Here is a 17,413-nt window from a genome sequence, read left to right as displayed (position 1 = left end):
CTAGCGCATGTGCCTACCCAGGTATGGAAAGGGTATAATCCAAGTTGTTGGTTTGGTAATTGGTATGAGCAGTTTGGAGGACTTAAGGCATTGGTAGGTGGAGTCATGCTAATTTTGATGCTGTGCCTTCTCCTACCATGTCTGATTCCTTTGGTAGTTAGGTCTGTGCAGAGCATTATAGAGAATATAGCAGAGAGAAAGAATGCTGCACAGATAATGGCTATATATAGGTATGAGGCTCTAAATCAGGAAGAATTAGTACAGGAAGAGGAATGTTGAGGGATTCGTATCTTTAGGGAGTCGCAAAGTCTGGTCTGGTTCATGGCAACTTGAGGTGTAAGCAAACTATGGTTAAGTGATGCATCTGGAATTGTGAAATATCTTAAGCATCAAAGGGGGGAATGTGGTGGAATCTCAGTAAAAATAAATTTAGTAGGCCGAGATTTCCACGTGGCATATGTGTATGTTGGTGTATCAGTTAGTCAGTTACACGTAGCTAAGATACAATCAACAGTGTACTGAGCAAGTGTAGGAATACAGGATATACGAGTATTTCCCCTCCTCCATTGTGCTGGGCAAGCCATGTGGTCAAACAGGAATTTAGTCTCTATTCGGTTGATGGATAAGAGTATGTGTAGGTTGAACTGATTATGGGAGGAGCTACATGCCTATATAAGGGACCTACACTGCATGATCAGGGCTCAGACTTTGCTGTTTTTTGGTGACATTAGTCCCTCTGAGTCCCGGTTGGTGAATCTCTTCCTTCCTGAAGAAACCTGTGTCCATCTCTCTGTGCTTGGCTTCCGTCAGTTTCTCCGGTATCATTCTCAGTATCAAGTGCTTCCAGACTCTGTGGCCAACAGATAATGTTGCCACATTTTCATTTTTAAGGGAGAAGTCCATAAAGTGCATACTTTAGGACTGCATTGGTTAAAATACAGTTGCACTTATATTTTCCTGATAAGGACCCATCATCGTATCATCATAAGGACCCATCAATGTATGAAGCCTACCCACGAGGCACAAGCTGAGTTTGTCATATGACAGACAGTCACTTGTACGTGATCAATCAACACTCCAATGCTTACTTCTTTCACAACAGGGGACAGAAAGCTCTAAATGAGAGAGGGATCAGCAGCTTTCAAACAGTGGGGGAGAACATACAATTCTAAGCTTTACAGTGACTTAAGAATTTATAGTTAAAAGGTATAAGCTGCCTACAAGAGTAAATACAATATAAAAAAAAATATTAATGAAATAGTTTAGACCAATAAAATGGGATGCGTTAAACAAACACATTGAATATCTGGCAAACTATGGTGCTGCCCATCTACATATTGGACTTGATGCATTAAGAACCATTTTTGAACAATCTTTGAATGTAGATCAATCATCACAAAGCAGGGACATGCCACTGGTTTCCATGGCAATTGGTCATTTTTAGATATTTTCACCAGAACTGTGCTTTATAAAGAAATAACAAACAAACAAATAGATAACTACAATTGTCTCTGTGACAATAAGTGGAATTTTGTTTGTAATGTTTACGCTATTTTTTTTAAATGCCTTTTGTGTGTTTCATAAATAAGAAAATACATTTTTATAAGAATACTATGTAGATAGTTTGCACTCGTGCACCCTGCACAGTGCGATAAACAGATATTTGTCTCCTGTTAACACTCTTCCAGTACTTCCAGACTCAGCATTTCCACCTCATTAATTTCTCTTAATGAGTAACGAAGTCACGGCCTGTGTGACCTCTGAAACACCCCCCCCCCCATTTCCAGTAAAGCAATACCTATTAGGTTGCAACTACTGCACACAGAGACACACACCACACACAGACAGCTTGAAATGCACACAGATATACAAGTCATGCATAGTCTGCACCAACTGCATGATGATACCTATATTACACACAGGCAGCATAAAATGTACACAGATATGCACATCACACACACACAGCATGAAATGTACACAGATACACACATCACACACAGGCACGATGAAATACACAATATACACACATCACACACAGGCAGGATGAAATACACAATATACACACATCACACACAGACAGCATGAAATGCACACAAATACGCGCATCACAAACAGGCAGGATGAAATACACAATATACATATATCACACACAGACAGCATGAAATGTACACATATACACACACCACACACATACAGCATGAAATGCACACAGATACACACATCACACACAGGCAGCATAAAATGCACACAGGTACGCACATCACACACAGGCAGGATGAAATACACAATATACACACATCACACACAGACAGCATGAAATGCACACAGATACGGACATCACACACAGGCACGATGAAATACACAATATACACACATCACACACAGACAGCATGAAATGCACAGAGATATGCACATCACACACAGACAGCATAAAATGCACACAAATATGCGCATCACAAACAGGCAGGATGAAATACACAATATACATATATCACACACAGACAGCATGAAATGTACACAGATACACACACCACACACAGACAGCATGAAATGCACACAGATACGCACATCACACACAGGCAGCATAAAATGCACACAGATACGCACATCACACACAGGCAGGATGAAATACACAATATACACACATCACACACAGACAGCATGAAATGCACACAGATACGGACATCACACACAGGCACGATGAAATACACAATATACACACATCACACACAGACAGCATGAAATGCACAGAGATATGCACATCACACACAGACAGCATAAAATGCACACAGATACGGACATCACACACAGGCACGATGAAATACACAATATACACACATCACACACAGACAGCATGAAATGCACACAGATACGCACATCACACACTGACAGCATGAAATGCACACAGATACACACATCACACACAGACAGCGTGAAATGCACACAGATACGCATATCACACACAGGCAGCATGAAATGCACACAGATACGCAAATCACACACAGGCACGAGGAAATACACAATATACACACATCACACACAGACAGCATGAAATGCACACAGATACACACATCACACACATACAGCATGAAATGCACACAAATACGCACATCACAAAAAGGCAGGATGAAATACACAATATACATATATTACACACAGACAGCATGAAATGCACAGAGATATGCACATCACACACAGACAGCATAAAATGCACACAGATATGCACATCACACAGGCAGGATGAAATACACAATATACACACATCACACACAGACAGCATGAAATGCACACAGATACACACATCACACACAGACAGCATGAAATGCACACAGATATGCACATCACACACAGACAGCATGAAATGCACACAGATGCGCACATCACACACAGGCAGCATGAACTGTACACAGATACACACATCACACACAGGCAGCATGAAATGCACACAGATACGCACATCACACACAGGCACGATGAAATACACAATATACACACATCACACACAGACAGCATGAAATGCACACAGATACGCACATCACACACTGACAGCATGAAATGCACACAGATACACACATCACACACAGACAGCGTGAAATGCACACAGATACGCATATCACACACAGGCAGCATGAAATGCACACAGATACGCAAATCACACACAGGCACGAGGAAATACACAATATACACACATCACACACAGACAGCATGAAATGCACACAGATACACACATCACACACATACAGCATGAAATGCACACAGATACACACATCACACACAGACAGCATGAAATGCACACAGATACACACATCACACACAGACAGCATGAAATGCACAGAGATATGCACATCACACACAGGCAGCATGAAATGCACACAGATACACACATCACACACAGACAGCATGAAATGCACAGAGATACGCACATCACACACAGACACGATGAAATACACAATATACACACATCACACACAGACAGCATGAAATTCACACAGATACACACATCACACACAGACAGCATGAAATGCACACAGATATGCACATCACACACAGGCACGATGAAATACACAATATACACACATCACACACAGACAGCATGAAATGCACACAGATATGCACATCACACACTGACAGCATGAAATGCACACAGATACACACATCACACACAGACAGCGTGAAATGCACACAGATACGCATATCACACACAGGCAGCATGAAATGCACACAGATACGCAAATCACACACAGGCACGAGGAAATACACAATATACACACATCACACACAGACAGCATGAAATGCACACAGATACACACATCACACACATACAGCATGAAATGCACACAGATACACACATCACACACAGACAGCATGAAATGCACAGAGATATGCACATCACACACAGGCAGCATGAAATGCACACAGATACGCAAATCACACACAGGCACGAGGAAATACACAATATACACACATCACACACAGACAGCATGAAATGCACAGAGATACACACATCACACACAGACAGCATGAAATGCACAGAGATATGCACATCACACACAGACAGCATGAAATGCACACAGATACACACATCACACACAGACAGCATGAAATGCACAGACATACACACATCACACACAGACAGCATGAAATGCACAGAGATACGCACATCACACACAGACACGATGAAATACACAATATACACACATCACACACAGACAGCATGAAATTCACACAGATACACACATCACACACAGACAGCATGAAATGCACACAGATATGCACATCACACACAGGCACGATGAAATACACAATATACACACATCACACACAGACAGCATGAAATGTACACAGATACACACATCACACAAAGGTCACATATAATGCATAGCATAATTAAATGCGTCAAATATGTTTTTAATTTTTTTTGGGGGGGGGGGGGGGGGGGGGCATTACTGACCTAATATCTGTTCCTGACAGCATCTAGTGAAAGGTGATAAAGACTGCCATGCAAACAGGGATTGCAAACCAAATTTCAAAATTTAGACAAAAAGTGCTGATTTGGAAATATATTTTAAAGTTGGCTATAGTCACGGTTTGGCTGTCTTTAATTCATTGCATTTTGCAGTTTATTGAATAACCCCCTTGTATTATGCATCTCTTTTCTGTTGTTATTGTGCGTTTTTATTTATTTATTTATTTCACCCTTTGGAATCCAGCTCTCAAAGTCCAGAAATGAATTACTGGAATAAGTCACCAGCTAAGTCGGAGCTTCCAGTACGTTGTAGGAAATGGAAATGTAAAATGGGGAAGAGGTTATGTGTCCTTTTATGTGAAAGCATCTAAAATGTTTTCCTAGTTGATGATAAGCCTCATAAAACATAGCTCCCAATGTTTAGGCCTACTGGGGGGGGGGGGGTAAAGTGAAGGTCACTTGCGCGTGCGATGCTAAACTAACAAAACGAGTGCTGGGCACAGATTAACCAGCTGCGCATTCACGACATCTTGCGTGTATGTACAACATTGACTAATTGGTACGGTGCAGGCACCTGCACATACTCAGCCTGTTGGTTACTCAAGCCGACATGCACACAACACATTGGGTTATCGGTTTCTGCCTGCACAGCATGTAATTAGATTGCTAATATACAGCATGTTGTTTAATCAGGCAATGCACGGACATTGATGAACAACAAAGATTAACATAGCAAAAACGGATTTCGATTTGAAAATTTAAAAATCTTTTTTTTTTGGATTATCATACTAGTCTTATACACCTACCAAAAACTCCTTCACTGAATGGCTATTCCACGTATCCACTACCTTTTTTAAAAATTAGTATTTTCTCATATTCTCCCCAAAACTTCTAATCATGTCCCCTCATTGCAATAAATGTCTGTGTACTGAAAATGCTGCTCTCTTCCTATTTTTTTTCCCATAACATATTCGAAGATATCTATCTTGCCCCATTTATAATTTTGCTTCAATAAAGAGACGTAGAATTATTTTCTGGTATGAATTTCTACAATAAAACCTTCAAATTACTCAGCATATTTACAGAGAAATTTACCAAACAAGGAAATGTGTAGAATTGACCTTGGCATCGGATCCTCATTTTATTGATCACAAAAACCATTTGACACTTTGCATAGATTTGATACTGTACTCGTACCTTCTAACATTTCAAAAGGACAAGAACAATGTATCTTATTTCTAAACACATTTGTTGTCGTTTAAAGACACTACGGTGAGCTTTATTGCTGTGGAGCTCTGTTATACACTCAGACACACCAACAATATGGAGCTCCTAGAAAAGAAGAACAGAGGGATTTTGACACAAAATAGGGACTGTCCTTTCTAAACAGGGATAATTGGGAGTTATGCTATACTTGATACAGAATCTGTTTTTAAAGAGACCAGAAACCTTTGTTGGTGGGGGGTTGTTATCCGTTTATTAGCCACAGGTAAAGATATCGATTCCACATGCTTGATGCACGAGCGTTGTCTTTATATCGCAGTGTATCAAGCAAATCTTAGAAAAGTTAAAACCTTTCCTGTAAAACATGGCGGAAGATATAACTTCTGTATGACATGCATTTATTTATGTTGCCATATGGTGGCTTTGCTTATGCAAACGTTTTCTATCACAACATCTCAGCACTGACACACGATACTGAGCTTCAAACTCACATGAAAAACACCAACGTCATAAGTATTGAGAGCTTGCGTAGTCACTCAAGGGGAGATTTACTAAACTGTGAAAATCTGGAGCGACTCAATATCTCTGGTCATATTCATTTATGTTAAGTCCTATCTCTAAGTGGGTGAATCAGGTCCACGGACCCTCCCCCCCCCCCACTCCCCCCCGGTAATTCCGCTTCTCACGTTATTGAGTCCTTAATGCTTAATATATTCTGGATCTGTATGTCAGACTTAAACATTCACGAAATATGAAAGAACATTATGCAGATTATATATATATGTATTTAAGTTGCATTATATCTAACTATACATTGAAGAGCATTGTAACAGAATAATGTTAAGATGCTCAACAGGAGGACATTTCTCTATAAAACTGAACTATACATAATATTATGTTTCCTGATTTCAAATTGAAGGTCATAATAGCCAAAATTGAAACATTCACTGCTACTTTTTGGCTATTCCAGATTTAAATTTCAAGTTCCCTTTGAAATTCACTATGAATTCTCCCATTAGTCCATAACCTGCATATCTTGGACAGGATAGTGAGAGGCGATCGTGATAACTATACCTTAAACCATTTAACCCATTTAAGGACAGGGGGGTAACACCAGGTAACAGACTGATTTGAGAGGACAAATTCAATTACTGAAATGCATTGTTTGGCCCTTTAACACTGAGAAGTAATTGGAAGCCCTTTCCATCTTATGCAAACCGTAAATGGGAAACAGACCGTGAATCATAAAGAAAGATAGAAAGATTATTATTATCAGAAGAGAAAGTAAAGCTCTTATATCTACTCCCTTCGTATTTCCCAATTAATTAACACATTTTCCACTATTTTCCCCAGCCGTTCCAACTCTTGTGTGCACCCTGCTTTACTTGTTATCCATACCCTGTTTCACAAGTACTCACCAGCTCCCTCTCTGAAGTTTGGGTGTCACCGAGATAATGTCAGCTCGTAGGACGGAACATCACTCGGGACAGTCTATCGTTGGTTGTCTATCTAAGCACCAGCCGCTGTACTTGATCTGTATCCCTTATTTTTCGCGTCTTTCTATGTCTTTGTAGCCTCTTCCCAGACTTGTAGCCTTCACTGTCTCTATCGTTCTGCTTGTCTTTCCCTTTTTTCTCTCTCTCCCTCTCTCTCTCTTCAATTTGAACTTCGCTCTTTAAGGATCACTGCCCGTCAGTGATTCTCATTATCTCCATCTCTTTCAAATGGATGAACTGCCTCCCCCTTCCAATAAACTCCCTGCTCCTACAACAACCTGGAGCCCCTATGCTTGAACCCATTCACATTATACCTGTATTTGGGGAAATCCCTGCAGATGGTAGACCCCCCCCTTTTTATGTATCCATGTGACATGAGATCATTAAGTGCATTTGCTCTCTCCAAGTTAAACTTGACAATTGATACAGATTTCCACTGGCAATGCCTTGTTCTGAATCGGTAAATAAACAAACCCCGATCTTGTTTTAAAGTACTCAATATATTTAGCCCTAGAGAGTGCCAGGTGAATGTTATTAAAAAGTTTTTTTTTTTACTGCTTTAGTAACACTTTATTTGATTACCCCGCACTTATGCTGCTTGGGTTTGGAAGAAACATCAGTCTAAGCAGCAATGGGCAGCTCTGGTTGGCTGATATTGTCATCTGACTGATTTCCACCTATCAGAGCACCTATTGCTGGTATGTAGTGGTAATATGGCTGCCTCAGCCATGCTTACAGTTAGCGCAGGACTTTAGTGTTAAATTGCGCAGAAATGGTTTAACACTGAGTGAAAACGCATCACCAGATGATTCCTGGCACTATAACCAATTCAATGAGAGGAAATGGTAATGATGTGTATAGTGTCCCTTTAAGGCCTAAATATCTTCTTTACAGGTATATGTGTGGGTAGTATACATCATTTTCCAGGTAAAAGTGTTTTTTTAGGAACTGCACAAGGTGTTTATTTTGACAGTAAATACACATGTAACTTCTCCAGTTGTTATTTTTAACCCCTTCCCAACCACGGACGTCCGACAAAAAATGGGCATTAAAGACTGCAGATGTACCAAGTACGTCTGCTGCAAAAATCACCCCTGGACTTACCTGGATCAGCAATCCGCAGTGATCCCGGTCGGGGGTACTGCCCAAGACCCCAGATATGTATACGTATCTATTTCAAAGATAGATGGTTCGTTTTAGAGAACAGTATACTGTTAAGAACGAACTTTGCCCTCCATAATATGGCCGCTACTATGTCTGCCCTTCCTAAGATGGCCGCGGGCCACATTTCTTTTTTAAGCCCCTTCCGTCCTTACGGCCGCCGCTATGGGAGACTACATTACCCATGCGGCTTTGCGGCAAATTTTCCGTAATGCGGAAGTGCCACGAATCACGTGTTATACTTCTTTTATATTGTATAACACGTTCCCATGCTCGTTTTAAACTTAATTTCATCAGAAATGTCTAGTTATATCATTTGCTACCCCTAGATAAGCTAGGAATGTTTATTTAAACATGTTAAATCTAACTTCACTCTGATTGGCCGAATTATTTTGGCGCCAATCTTTGAATTAACTGTGTCCCTATAAAACACCATTAAGCCAGGTATTGTATTCTATTCAATTTGATAAAGTCTGTAGACGAAACGCGTTATGGAAATTTTATATTGTGTATTTTTGAATTAAAAGCTTTTGGTCATTTAGTTGTGCCATTATCCTTTTTTTATATACACATTTCTATTTTTATCCTGGCTTTTTTATTTTATTTTATTTTATTTTTATTCTGTTTATTTTATAATTTTTTTTTTATCAAAATTGGTTTTATAATCCCTGGGAGCTCCTTGCAGCCAAAGAAATCCTAGGTGGGGGTCATTCCACCAACGCTGACATCAAAGAGCAGTTGGTCTGCTCTATATTTGTAAGTACGGTTTCAATTATTTACCATTGAGAAAGTTAAATAGAGAGCACTATTGGTTGTCTCCTTTTTTTCCTGAGTATTGGACACCATTGACGAAGAGGTACTCATCACATATTCCATAAGCGGGGATTATACCGCTGTATGCGCTTTACCCTTTGTTTTTTTATTTGCTTCTATTATTATAATTGGACATTGCTCATTTATTCACTATTTTATTGTGGCGCAGCCCTTTTTTATCTTTGTTTTCAAAGGCAACATAAGCCCAGCAAAACAATATGGCAAATCTCAATGTGCAAACATGGAAAATGGGAAAGCCATACATTTCACCCCTGTACGTTTGCAAAAACCCATAAAACCTGTATATTGTGGGCACTGTTGTATTCAGGAGATGCTGCTGAACACATATTGGTTTGTTCTTTGTCAGTAACACATAACAGGTACTGAGAATCCATGTCTAAAATACAATGTGGGAGAAAAATAACAAAAAAATCACTACTCAAAATTTTGACAAAGACTGGTGGTAGAGCTAGTACATGGATTTTTTTTTTTAACATACCACCATTTGAAATACCCTGGGGTGTCTACTTTTCAAAAATATATGGTTTGATGGGGGCAAATTACATTGGCCGGCTTCATAAATGTCCCAAATAGGACATGGGTGCATGATGACCAGCTGTGAAAATTCCAAGTTGAAAAACTGGAATGCGCACCCTCCAAATAAGGTATTTTAGCTCTCAGAGAACTCTACACACCTATACATGGGTATCACTGTTCTCTGGAGATGTTGCTGAACACATATTGGGGTGTTCTTTGGCAGTAACCTTTAAAGTTCTCAGTACATGTATTCTTAAATTGCTATGTGTGTCAAAAAAATCACCAATTATTTTTTTTTAATTTTGGCATAGATTGGTGGTAAAATTGTTGCATGAAAATAGTTAAAATACCCCAGGTTTAATACCTTAGGTTGTCTTCTTTTACAAATATATACATGTTATTCAGGGATTTCTGACAGATATCAGTGTTACAATGTAACACTAGTGATGTCGCGAACCCGAAATTTTCGGTTCGCGAACGGCGAACGGGAACTTCCGCAAACGTTCGCGAACCGGGCGAACCGCCATTGACTTCAATGGGCAGGCAAATTTAAAAACCACAGGGACTCTTTCTGGCCACAAAAGTGATGGAAAAGTTGTTTCAAGGGGACTAACACCTGGACTGTGGCATGCCGGAGGGGGATCCATGGCAAAACTCCCATGGAAAATTACACAGTTGATGCAGAGTCTGGTTTTAATCCATAAAGGGCAGAAATCACCCAACATTCCTAAATCACAATGGATATGCATTGACACCTGACATATTGACACCTTGACATATGGATGGACACCTGTCCTCAGAGACCCTGATACACACTAACACAGAGCAGAATAGGGACTGTTCCCCTTACATAGGGTCACTTGGCAGGTATGGATTGACACCGGTCCTCAAAGCCCCTGATACACACTGACACAGAGCAGAATAGAGACTGTTCCCCGTCCTCAGAGACCATGATACACACTGACAAAGAGCAGAATAGAGACCGGGGGTCTAGTAGCGTGGACACCCAGCACAGGTCGTTCTCCTTCAGCCTTTTTATACGAGGGTCCCTCAACAAGCACGACAGCATGAAAGACCACATTTGCACAAGGATGGATGCCGAGCTACTCATTTCCCGTTCCTCCTCCTCACACAGAGTAGAATAGAGACTGTTCCCCGTCCTCAGAGACCATGATACACACTGACAAAGAGCAGAATAGAGACTGTTCCCCGTCCTCAGAGACCATGATACACACTGACAAAGAGCAGAATAGAGACTGTTCCCCCTACATAGGGTCACTTGGCAGGTATGGATTGACACCTATCCTAAGGATCCCTGAAAAACACTGACACAGAGCAGAATAGAGACTGTTCCCCCTACATAGGGTCACTTGGCAGGTATGTATTGACACCTGTGCTCAAAGCCCCTGATACACACTGACACAGAGCAGAATAGAGACTGTTCCCCGTCCTCAGAGACCATGATACACACTGACACAGAGCAGAATAGAGACTGTTCCCCCTACATAGGGTCACTTGGCAGATATGGATTGACACCTATCCTAAGGATCCCTGAAACACACTGACACAGAGCAGAATAGGGACTGTTCCCCCTACATAGGGTCACTTGGCAGATATGGATTGACACCTGTCCTCAGGGACCCTGATACACACTGGGGGGAGACCTACTGTCCCCCCCCCCCGGCCCCCACCCCTGCGCGGTGGGTGGGGGCCATAAATCACAATGGGGGGACCTACTGTCCTCCCCCCCAGGCCCCCACCCCTGCGCGGTGGGCGGGGGCCATAAATCACAATGGGGGACCTACTGTCCTTCCCCCCGGCCCCCACCCCTGTGCGGTGGGTGGGGGGCATAAATCACAATGGGAGGACCTACTGATAGGAGTGGTGTACTATTCTTATCAGTTTAATACCTGTTGCGTCTCCTATCAGTGGACGTGTATATGGCAGCCATTTTAGGAACCGCACACCTGGGACCCGAGCAAGGTCACCTCGTTCAACAGGCGACAACATTTGTCCCTGGAAACCTAGCCGGGACATTCTGTACAATTTGTATGGATATGGCAGCGATTTCTGTAACAGGGAGATGGAAGAAGATGCTTGGTCGGTCCTCTTACTTCAAATTTGAGGCACTGCGCGGGCAAGCTAATGTGCCACCAGATAGGAGTAGTGTGTTTAGTATTGTTCTGATCAGTTTAATACCTTTCGCGTCTCCTATCAGTGGACGTGTATATGGCAGCCATTTTAGGAACCGCACACCTGGGACCCGAGCAAGGTCACCTCATTCAACAGGCGACAACATTTGTCCCTGGAAACCTAGCCTGGACATTCTGTACAATTTGTATGGATATGGCAGCGATTTCTGTAACAGGGAGATGGAAGAAGATGCTTGGTCGGTCCTCTTACTTCTAATTTGAGGCACTGTGCGGGCAAGCTAATGTGCCACCAGATAGGAGTGGTGTGTTTAGTATTGTTCTGATCAGTTTAATACCTTTCGCGTCTCCTATCAGTGCAGAGGCGTAGCGTGGGGGGTGCAGGGGGGGCCGGCCGCACCGGGCGCAACATCTGGTGGGGCGCGCTCGCAGCTCTCTGCCCCTGCCTGGCTCACTCACTCTCTCTGCAGTGCTGGCTGTGCGAATCCGATCCGACCCGCCGGGTCGCCGCCCACTGTGGAGGGGGGGAGAGGGTGCCAGGCGTGCGGTGCGGTGAGTGCGAAGAGAGAGCGAGGGACTATATGGGGGAGGGACAGTGCAGCGGCCACCCAGCGCAGCGCTGATGGCGCGGGAGAGAACCACACCAGACCAGCCCAGGCAGCAGCAAGAAGAAGCTGGCAGCGGCGGCAGGTGACACAGGCCAGAGAGGAGAGAGGGAGCCAGTGGTGACAGATGCTGCAGGAGGAAAACCTAGGAGGACCTGGAGGAGAAAACCTAGCCTGCTGACTGCTGTGATCGGGTCCAGGACAGCCGGTGAAAAAAAAGGTAGGAGTCAGGACTGACTGGAGTAGTACTGGGCTCAGTGGGCTGGCTGTGTAGTGCTAGCAGAGGCTCTCCCAAACTGAAGTTTTTTTGGGATGTTCCCGGTCTGCAGGTCAAGACTGGCATGTTGAGCTGACCAGATGGATTGAAGTTTGGTTGGTTCAACAGTGACGAGACAGATTTCGATCCATATGTAGCTGCTCCAGCTCAACATAAGTTGATGTAAGCCAGTGGGTCTAGGCCTAGCAACCTTTAATTTATTTTTATTTTTTTGCTGAAAGAGTAAGGCAATAGGCATGAAGGCGAATAAACATTATGTTAAGAGTAAAGAAATGGTTGTACAATGAAGGGGTGCTAAAAGTGCAGCAAGGCAAGAAAGTGATTTTCTTTTTTTTTTTTCTTAAGAATTTTAGCAGAATACTACACCTATATCATGCCATACAAAAAGAATCTGGTGCACAAGGCAGGAAAAGGAGAAAGATAGAGACAGAGCCCGGCGGGAGGGGGTCCCTGAGGGTGGGGGCACCCTCAGGGCACTATAGTGCCAGGAAAACTAGTATGTAAGTAACCCTGAACAACAAAAAGTTGCTACTTAACAAACCTGCCTCTATGTACTTTCTTTAATTTATTGTCCATTTCTAAAAACTTGTAACAAATTTCTCACTGCTCTACAAATTACAAACATTTATCCAGAACAGATGGTATAGAGAACCCCTTGTAAATAGAAATTAACACAAATACTCAGTCATTTAGTCTTTGAATATAATCCAGTAGGAAGTTGGAAATGACTGGCTCTTTGGGATCAGCAGCTTAAACAAAGATATAAGGTGTCTGCATTGATCAATGAATACTGTTCTTTGTATTTGCTTTATCCACCAACTCTAAGTAGACTTACAATGCTTGTGTCTTGCAGCGTATCCTCCAGGAAGAAGAGCCTGAACCCTTACCGGCTGCACGTGTCTTACCTGTACATGGAAAGCTGCTCTGGTTCCTTGATGAGCCAGCTACCCGTGAGTTAACATGTCCCGTGGAGAAGCACTCTGTCCTGTAAAGCCTCACCAAAAAAAATTAAAATAAATAACAGCACTTGGAGTGGGTTGAGAACTAGAGTTTTCCCCCATCTCACACTAGTGGTACCATGGCCACGAGCAGAACCATAGAGTTGGACAGAACAAGGGCCATGGATAATATTAGAGAGACAACCAATCATGGGCAGAACCAGAGACTCTCCAAACAATGTTGCAAGCATGGATTGTTGTAGACATGGTGTGCAGAAATGAAGTCATGTACATTCCAGGACTGATGGCTAACTTAATGGACACTTGATATTAGGCATCCGGTTTAACGACCGATGTACAGGCTCTGTAACCTTGGGGACCTAGAATGTTGGTTGGCATCAGAACTAATGTAGTTGAAGCACCAAATAAGATGGGACCTGGGACCTGAGACCAGAAAATGCCCTACTCTTCATCTCGATTGACCCATTCCCAAAAGCACATGCCGACCTAACATATGATATTTTGATTGCTGCCAACTTATTAATAGCCAGAGGGTGGAAACAACAACAGCCACCGGAGAGATCTAGCCTTCTCCAACAGATCTCCCTAAACCTAGCATATGAAACAAAAACCTGCCAGCGGCTACACCCCCCACACCACATAGTGGAAGCCAGGAACATATGGGAGGTGTATCTGAGGAAGGAGGAGGAGGGGGTCGTGTTAGAACAATAACATATCACATATATATATATATATATATATATATATATATATATATATATATACACGAAGGATGAATAGTACCACTCCTAAGACCTAACTGAGAGACAATGACTCCAAACACCATGGTACAACAGCCAACATTGAGGTATACCAAGCTGAGGTTAAACAATCTACAGGGCATAACGGAACAAACACCCACATTGTACATAGTTAAGTAGTTAGATAAGGGAATTGACCCGGTGACCGCACACAGCGTGCTAACTAAGAAGGAGACAAAGGGAGATGAGGGGCATCCGACGTCTATTTCCCCCGTTCTTCTTCCCCTACCGTAGCCTGTCCCCAGGTTTCCCCCTTCCCATACCCCGGACCAAACCCAGGTTTAGGAGAGAAAGACAACCCTGACATGGTACTAGACCGAAGGCACAAGGGCAGCGGAAAAACTCCCACGAGAATGAATGACCAGTTTGCTCTTGAATGTATAAGATGTGAATAAGATCGATGTACCTTAACCGCTTAACCTCCATTTTTTCCTTTCTGTATCCCGAACAAGTTCTCTGATAAAATAAAAATTGGCAAAAATTGACAAAATTGAAAAAAATTGAAGTTCTTGTGCCCCACAGTTCAAATTAACATTCAAATGACAATTCATGACAGATCACACAAGTGAATAGCCCTGCCAATGTCGTCTCAGAATTTTTTTGTTATCTAAGAAGAAATAGAAATGCAAGAGCAGAATATAGACTGTTCCCCGTCCTCAGAGACCATGATACACACTGACACAGAGCAGAATAGAGACTGTTCCCCGTCCTCAAAGCCCCAGATGCACACTGACAAAGAGCAGAATAGAGACTGTTCCCCCTACATAGGGTCACTTGGCAGATATGGATTGACACCTGTCCTCAAAGCCCCTTATACACACTGACAAAGAGCAGAATAGAGACTTTTCCCCGTCCTCAAAGCCTCTGATACACACTGACAAAGAGCAGAATAGAGACTTTTCCCCGTCCTCAAAGCCTCTGATACACACTGACAAAGAGCAGAATTCACGTTGTTTCTATGATGTGTATAACATGTTCTAGTAAATGTTTGTTAAATTTTTCCTGGAATTGTAATTTTGGAATCTGAATAAAGATAGTCAAATCCCTGATACACACTGACACAGAGCAGAATAGGGACTGTTCCCCCTACATAGGGTCACTATGTGCCTTTTTTTGGTTTGGTTTTTGAAGCCACAGTGCAGCACCAGAGGGCCTAAAAATTAGGCATGTACACATGCCTGAAAAATTTGGTATTGTTGCAGCCGCTGCTGTAGCAGCGGCCAGAGAAATTGATGTTTGTTTCACAGGCAGAAAGTGCCCTAAAACATGGCGGCTTGAACCCTAGTTGGTGGCGGATAAGTCACGCAAGTCAACCGGCATTCAGAGCTAAAATACAGCAGCGTGTGGACCATTTTTAGCCCAAGGCAGCTCATTTCATCAGGCCTTTTTTAGTCGAATGTATCGCCCAGTGTCAGTCCCTTCGGGATCCATCCCTCATTCATCTTAATAAAGGTGAGGTAATCTAGACTTTTTTGACCTAGGCGACTTCTCTTCTCAGTGACAATACCTCCTGCTGCACTGAAGGTCCTTTCTGACAGGACACTTGAAGCGGGGCAGGCCAGAAGTTCTATCGCAAATTGGGATAGCTCAGGCCACAGGTCAAGCCTGCACATCCAGTAGTCAAGGGGTTCATCGCTCCTCAGAGTGTCGATATCTGCAGTTAAGGCGAGGTAGTCTGCTACCTGTCGGTCGAGTCACTCTCTGAGGGTGGATCCCGAAGGGCTGTGGCGATGCGTAGGACTTAAAAAGCTCCGCATCAACAACACGTCTTTAAAGCGTCCTGTCCTTGCCGGCGTGGTCGTGGGAGGAGGAGGATGACTTCCACCTCTCCCCCTGTTAGATTCCCGTTGTGCTGTGACATCACCCTTATACGCTGTGTAAAGCATACTTTTTAATTTATTTTGCAAATGCTGCATCCTTTCAGACTTGTTGTAATTCGGTAACATTTCCGCCACTTTCTGCTTATACCGGGGGTCTAGTAGCGTGGACACCCAGTACAGGTCGTTCTCCTTCAGCCTTTTTATACAAGGGTCCCTCAACAGGCACGACAGCATGAAAGACCCCATTTGCACAAGGTTGGATACCGAGCTACTCATTTCCCGTTCCTCCTCCTCACTGATGTCAATGAAGGTATGTTCTTCCCCCCAGCCACGTACAACACCACGGGTACCAGATAGGTGACAACGAGCACCCTGGGATGCCTGTTGTGGTTGGTCTTGCTCCTCCTCCTCCTCAAAGCCACATTCCTCCTCTGACACCTCTTCCTCACTGGATATGGCAAAGTGAGCCATGGCCGTGTAGGAACGCCTGAAATGGCCACACACCTTCCTGGCCTGCTTCAGGACGTCCTGTAAGCCTGTGTACTTATGCACAAAGTGTTGTACGATCAGATTACACACATGTGCCATGCACGGCACATGTGTCA

General features: G+C 42.9%; 1 protein-coding gene across 2 annotated transcripts in view; it reads right to left on the bottom strand.

Annotated features, from left to right (window-relative positions):
* Positions 1-17,413, bottom strand: part of LOC134601483 (P2Y purinoceptor 6-like) — a 65,063-nt gene that overhangs the window by 15,961 nt on the left and 31,689 nt on the right. The window contains exon 1 of one of the 2 annotated variants that reach the window (XM_063445979.1): positions 7,609-7,812. The exons of the other annotated variant lie outside the window; for it this stretch is intronic. The gene's annotated coding sequence lies outside the window, so the exon portion shown is untranslated. Of the gene's footprint in view, positions 1-7,608; positions 7,813-17,413 lie in introns of those variants that run through there. 2 annotated transcript variants of the gene reach the window in all.

This window comes from Pelobates fuscus, chromosome 3 (genome assembly GCF_036172605.1).
Source record: "Pelobates fuscus isolate aPelFus1 chromosome 3, aPelFus1.pri, whole genome shotgun sequence".
NCBI lineage: Eukaryota > Metazoa > Chordata > Amphibia > Anura > Pelobatidae > Pelobates > Pelobates fuscus.
This window is presented reverse-complemented; position numbering and strand designations above follow the sequence as displayed.